Source organism: Oryx dammah, unplaced genomic scaffold (assembly GCF_014754425.2).
Source record: "Oryx dammah isolate SB20612 unplaced genomic scaffold, SCBI_Odam_1.1 HiC_scaffold_2, whole genome shotgun sequence".
Taxonomy (NCBI): Eukaryota; Metazoa; Chordata; class Mammalia; order Artiodactyla; family Bovidae; genus Oryx; species Oryx dammah.
The window spans coordinates 135,960,402-135,967,498 of NW_024070186.1; the positions used below are offsets into that span (position 1 = coordinate 135,960,402).

The 7,097-nt window shown below is 36.8% G+C and overlaps 1 non-coding gene across 1 annotated transcript; it reads right to left on the bottom strand.

Annotated features, from left to right (window-relative positions):
• Positions 1–4,324: 4,324 nt before the first annotated feature.
• TRNAS-GGA lies at positions 4,325–4,396 on the bottom strand. Its single transcript has one exon. It is a non-coding gene; the product is annotated as a tRNA-Ser (tRNA).
• Positions 4,397–7,097: the final 2,701 nt, after the last annotated feature.

A 7,097-nucleotide genomic window follows, 5' to 3' on the forward strand; every position in this document is an offset into this window, starting at 1 on the left:
GTTGTATTCTACACATTTCAAATGTTTAATAACCAAATGAGGCTTTTGAATGTTTCAATTTTGTGAAAAATTATAAAATATTTCCATCATTCCAGAGAGTTCTGTTGGACAGTGTTGCTTTAGACAGTGTATGTCTTAAACTTCTGATTTTTAAACAGTCTGGCAGTCATAAGACTGTCTTTTACACTTTGAAGATTTTCAACTTACATAAATAACAATAATAAACAATAATTATCAAAAACTACTTTTTCTCCACATTTTCACTAATGGTTCTTGTCATCTATGATCAAAATACATCTTTATCTCACCTCATTTTATATGTAAAATTTTAACTTTCAAGGAAAACTTTCTGTTTTGTATTATAGCTAGATGATCACATACCAATATCTTGAGTAGTCTATCTCTGTGATAACAGAGGCCTCCTTGATAACTCAAAATGTTTAAAAGCTGCCTGTAATGCTGGAAGCACAGGAGATGTGGGTTTGATCTCTGGATCAGGAAGATTCCCCTGGAGGAGGAAATGACAACTCACTCCAGTATTCTTGCCAGGCAAATCCCATGGACAGAAAAGCCTGGTAGGCTACAGTCCACGGGATCACAAAGATGATGTAATTTAAAAGCTAATTTGTATCTCAGAAATAAAATGACTATTAAGGGATATAAGATTTTTTTCTTAGGGAATTATTAACTTAAAAATTATAAATTTGGATTATATAATTACTGTGTTTGATTCAATTTGAAAATGTAGACATCAGCTAAAACTTCCATAAGATGCATATGCTTTTTCTTATTTAATAAATTTTGATATACATGGAGGAGGAATAAATTTAGCTTGTCACTATATCATTCAAAAATGATTTTGATTAACATTGTGAGAAATATCTCATGATAACTATTAAAACCTTGCAGTTAGAACTGCACTGAAGGCATGCCATCTGCAGATAATTGGTGCTTAATTTTACAAATATGCAGAATATCACCAATACTTTACTCCTTAACCATAACTTGTTGGCCTTCATAACTTTTGCTAGTATACTTACTGTTTAATACAAAGGTCACACAATGTTTTTCATGAATTTTTAGGCATCTGAAAAATATTTACTACTAAGGTGCTTTTCTATGATGCAATGGTTGTTGACAATTTGATTTCTGGTTCCTCTGACTTTTTAATTTTTTTATTTTTATTTATTTATTTTTTTAACTTTATTTTACTTTGCAATACTGTATTGGTTTTGCCAGACATGAACATGAATCCACCATGGGTGTACATGAGTTCCCAATCCTGAACCCCCCTCCCACCTCCCTCCCCATACCACCTCTGACTTTTTTAAACCCAGCTTGTACATCTGGAAGTTCTTGGTTCACATATTGTTGAAGCTTAGCTTGAAAGATTTTGAGCATTACCTTGCTATCATGTGAAATGAGAGCAGTTGTACAGTAGTTTGAACATTCTTTGGCATTGCCCTTCCTTGGGATTGGAATGGAAACTGACATTTTCCAGTCCTGTGGCCACTGCTGAATTTTCCAAATTTGCTGGTATATTGAATGCAACACTTTAACAGCATCATCTTTTAGAATTTGAAATAGTTCAGCTGGACTTCCATAACCTCCACTAGCTTTATTTGTAATAATGCTTCCTAAGGCCCACTTGACTTCACATTCCAGTATGTCTGGCTCTAGGTGAGTGACCACACAATTCATGGTTATCCAGGTCATTAAGACCTTATTTGTAGAGTTCTTCTGTGTATTCTCGCCACCTCTTCTTAATCTCTTATGCTTCTGTTAGGTCCTTGCTGTTGCTGTCCTTTTATTGTGCCCATCTTTGCATGAAATGCTCCCTTGGTACCTCTGATATTCTTGAAGATATCTCTAGTATTTCCCATTCTATTGTTTTCCTCTATTTCTTTGCATTATTCACTGAAGAAGGCTTTCTTATCTCTCCTTGCTATTCTCTGGAGCTCTGCATTCAGCTAGGTATATCTATCCCTTTCTCCTTTGCCTTTTGCTTCTCTTCTTTTCTCAGTTATTTGTCAGGCCTACTTAGACAACCATGTTGCCTTCTTGCATTTCTTTTTCTTTGGGATGGTTTTGATCACCACCTCCTGGACAATTTTATAAACCTCTCTGTCCATGGTTCTTCACACACTCTGTCTCCCAGATCTAATCCCTTGAATCTACTTGTCTCTTCCACTGTATAATCATAAAGGATTTGATTTAGGTCATACTTGAATGGACACATCCACAATTCAGTGTCAATTTCACTTTGACCCAGCCTCTTCATTCTTCTGGAGGTATTTCTCTGCTCTTCCCCAGTAGCATATTGGATATCTACTGACCTGCAGGGCTCGCCTTCCAGTGTCATATCTTTTTGCCTTTTCATACTGCTCATGGGATTCCCAAGGGAAGAATACTGGAGTGGTTGTCCATTCTCTTCTCCAATGGACCACCTCTTGTCAGAACTCTCCACCATGACCTGTCCAAATTACCCAATTTTGGATGGCCCTTCATGACATGGCTCTTGGCTTTATTGAGTCACACAAGACTTCGTTGAGTTGCACTTTGTAATCCATGTTGTCATTTTGGTTAGCTTCCTGTGATGGTGATTTTGTTCTGGAAGCTGTGGCATTATAGATCTTGATTTTTCTGACTGCCCTTTGATGGATGAGATAAGAGGCTTGTACAAGATTCCTGATGGGAGGAACTGGCTGTGAGGAAAACTTGGTCTTGCTCTGGTGAGCAGGACAGTGCTCAGTAAGTCTTTAATTCAATTGTCTTCTGGTAGGTGGGTCTGTGCTTCCTCCCTGTTAGTTGCAATGCTTATAATGATGCCTCCTTATTGATGCCTAAAGGCATCATTGGATATCACTTCATATATGTCCAATGGGTTCAAGCTGGTGTCAAGAGTTTGAAGCTCAAAGGCAGATTTTAGTTCTACAAGATTAGAAATGTATTATCTATTTGGGCAATTTGGAACTTTATATTTTAATTTACATTTTAAATGAATTACTCAGTTACATTAGAGAAGACTCTTGGATCATTCAAGCTCTCACCATCTTGTGGACATTTGTTTGAGTCCACTTATTTAGTTATACATTTTCAAAAGAACATAGAGTAGCAATGTTGCACAACTGAAAATTTTCTTGCATTCTACTTCTTCCTTCAGTATCACATGATTAATTCATCAGTCTGGCCTCTGATTCAGCAATCTGCCCCCAGGCCCTTCACATGTTATTTTATCTTCACTAGTGGTCTATCACTGTGGCTTTAATATCAGCTAAATTCAGTTCCAGGTGCTTGATGTTGAAAACTTAAATTTAGAATCATGTATTATATATTTAAAGAAATGATTAGATTTTCCTAATAAGAAAAAACACCTCTGAAGAAATCTTATTTAACATTTCTTCTTTAAACATTTTCCTGAATGTTGCTAAATCCATTTTGGAATTTTACTCTGGCTAATAGTTTCATTAAATATTGGATAGTTACACAGTAGTATTATCATGACCTTCAGTTTTAGATAGTTTGGTGGTATTTCTATGGAGTTAGGAAATTTTGAGTTTGGAGACTGTTTCGGTGAAAATAACATCAATTTTAGTGTAAGACTGGTTATGAGTGGACAGAGCCAATTCTAGTACTGCCACTAACCACCTAGAGACACTCAAGTAATTCAACTTCTTGAGTCTCAGTTTCCTCAAGACGAAGAAAAATGCTGTATTACCAGACTGCAAAAGTATCAGATGAGGAGATGCTAAAAAACCATCACTGTCAGGGGTAGAGTAGAACTTTAATAAATATCGATTGCCTTTTCCTCTCTTCTCTGCCATATTCTAAATTATAATAGTCTTTTCATTTAGTCTCTAAATCATGCCTGACTCTTTGCAACTCCATGGATTGTAGCCCACCAGGCTCCTGCATCCATGGGACTTTCCAGGCAAGAATACTGGAATAAGTTGCCATTTCCTTCTCCAAAAATAGTCTTCTAGAAAGTGAAGTCACTCTGCAACCCCATGGACTATATAGACTGTCAAGCTTTTCCATCCATGGGATTTTACAGACAAGAATACTGGAGTGGGTTGCCATTTCCTTCTCCAGGGGATCTTCCAGATCCAGGGATCAAATCTAGGTCTCCTGCACTCCAGGTGGACCCTTTACCATCAGAGCCACCAGGGAAGTCCCTAGCACCATCTTAATTTTAAATGCAAACAGAATCAGAATTTTAGCTATCATGCAATTCACTCATCTGTCCAGTCTGTTTCTGTGCAGTTCATAGAACATCTTGGACTTAAAAGCCTTAAATATCATCCATTTCCTTCTCCAGCGGATCTTCCCGACCCAGGGATTGAACCCAGGTCTCCTGCATTCCAGGCAGATGCTTTAACCTCTGAGCCACCTGGGAAGCCCAAAGAAAGTGAAAGTTGCTCAGTCATGTCTGACTCTTTGTGACCCCATGGGCTATACAGTCCATGGAATTCTCCAGGCCAGAATACTGGAGTGGGTAGACTTTCCTTTCTCCAGGGGATCTTCCCAACCCAGGGATCAAACCCAGGTCTCCCACACTGCAGGCAGATTCATTACCAACTGAGCCACAAGGGAAGCTCTCGAATCTTTTACCTAAAGGCAAATAATCTTTCAAATTATATTTGAATATTTCTAATACTGAGAACTCTCTACTTCACAAAGGAACACATTATAATTTTTAGCAATTTACCTTGTATGATGACCCACCAGATTCTAAAGAAATGTTTTAGACTGTTAGATTGGACACCAGAGAAAGTAACCTGACCATTCCCTCTTTAAAAGGGTAGTCACTGACCACAAAAACTCAGGAAAGCAACCTGTGAGAGATGGCACACACACAAGTTACAACTGTACTAACTTAAAAAAGATATTCTGTGCATGTTAAGTTCTCTTCCACTCCTCTCCTGTAATCATGGGCCAGCCTAGTGACTGGGAAAAATAGACTCAAGGTGTGAACTGTGGAAAGAAGCAGCTATATATACCCTTCCCTCTTTCTCTACCACAGCAATTTCTGAACCTGAGTCAAACCCAGATAGAAGGGATGAAAGTATGTGAATGCACTTTAATTTTTAATGCGGGAAATTGTCTACAACATCTGTGGCTCTTCCCAAGACTTTTTTTCCAGGAAGAGAATGTGTATATTCAGAGGAGCATGAATGGAAGACATTGGCTAAAAAAGAGTTAGTTTATTTTGGACTTCAGTCCCTACCAAGGCCAACTTTTTCAATAAACCTTTTCACAAAATTTTGTGTTAGATCTTATGGACATTTTCCTTGCCATTATACTTAATGCAACATTGAAAATCTTAAAAGAAATGGATACTGGTTTAGAAATATGCATGTATATACAGACATTTTGATTGAGGCAAATATGTTTAGTGAAATCAAATCTTCCAGACTTCAAATTGCAATCCAAGTCATATGAATACAAATGAACTTAAAAATAATATTGCATTTATATAAAAAGTCAATTTTTTAAAAAAATTTCCTTGAAGGAAAGTATAAGTCAGCAGCTAGACTTGTATCTGTTTAATTTTAAGCCATGATAAAAGAATTGCTCTGCTGTGGCTCATTAACACACTACTAAAAAACAAATCATAACTTTTTTCCATTTTATGTAACATTTTATTTTGCCTGATTACATTTTCTCATAAAAGAGACCTCTGTGACTTATATAAATGTGAAAAGGAGTTATTTCTGAGAAATATTGTTGGTGATACGGAATTGGCTTAGGTAAACTATTTTACAATCACTGGGGGCTTATATGAAGATCAAATTTATTACCATGTAATTTCATAACATATACATTAATTTCACACCTTTGTTTTTATTGTTCTGTTTCTTGCATATATATCTTATTACATTCTTTGCTCACAATCTCCAATTTCCTGATCCCATTCTCTTGATTATCTGTAAGATTTAGATAAAGTAAATATTAGGGGTAGTGATCAAATTAGAAAGTTTTTATAAATTCCATAAAGCATTACATTGCTAGAGTAAATTATTCAGTACATAATGCAGGCCAAGAAAAAACTCACTTCAACCCCAAATTTTCTGTCAATCATATTGCACTATACAGAATTAAGTGGTATTTTGACATGTATTAATATTAGTTATGAATATAAGGTTTAGAGTTTGTAACTAAATCATAATATTTAGTAATATTAAAGATCCATTTGCTTTTGCTAATTCACTTCAGCCGTGTCCGACTCTGTGCAACCCTATAGACAGCAGCCCACCAGGCTCCCCCATCCCTGGGATTCTCCAGGCAAGAACACTGGAGTGGGTTGCCATTTCCTTCTCCAACGCATGAAAGTGAAAAGTGAAAGTGAAGTCACTCAGTTGTGTCCAACCCTCAGCGACCCCATGGACTGCAGCCTTCTAGGCTCCTCCGTCCATGGGATTTTCCAGGCAAGAGTACTGGAGTGGGGTGATCCATTAGCTTAAGATTAATCAGCATAGTTCTGTTGTTATATATTAATATATGCTAAAATAAATGTCAATTTGAAACCAAAATGCATGAAGACTGGCTAAAAGGGCTAGACTTAGGAAGAAATGATTAAATACATGATGAATATATATAGAATTTTTATTTTATATTAACAACAAAGACTGGAACCAAATGTATAGTTTGATCTTTCTAGTGAATATTGTCTTTTAATTTCACCTACATGAATATGGGGCTTCCCTGGTAGCTCAGATGGTAAAGACTCTGCCTGCAATGCAGGAGACATGGGTTCGATCCCTGTGTCGGAAAGATCTGCTGAAGGAGGGCAGGGCAACCCACTCCCGTATTCTTGCCTGGAGAATTCCCTGGACAGCAGCCTGGAGAGCTACAGTCCATAGCGTTGCAACGAGTGAGACGTAACTTAAGCGACTTAGCACACATATGTAAAATGGGGAAATTTTAAAATCTTAATCAATCTTCAAGAGAGGTAAAAGAAAGGGATTCAAAAGCATATTTGAATAGATGTTTTATATTTACCATTTTCAGGACTTCATAGTGAGCTGCATAAAGCTTTGTTACTTGAATACTTATTACTAAAACTTACCCAGTAGCAGTAGATTGATATTGATAGG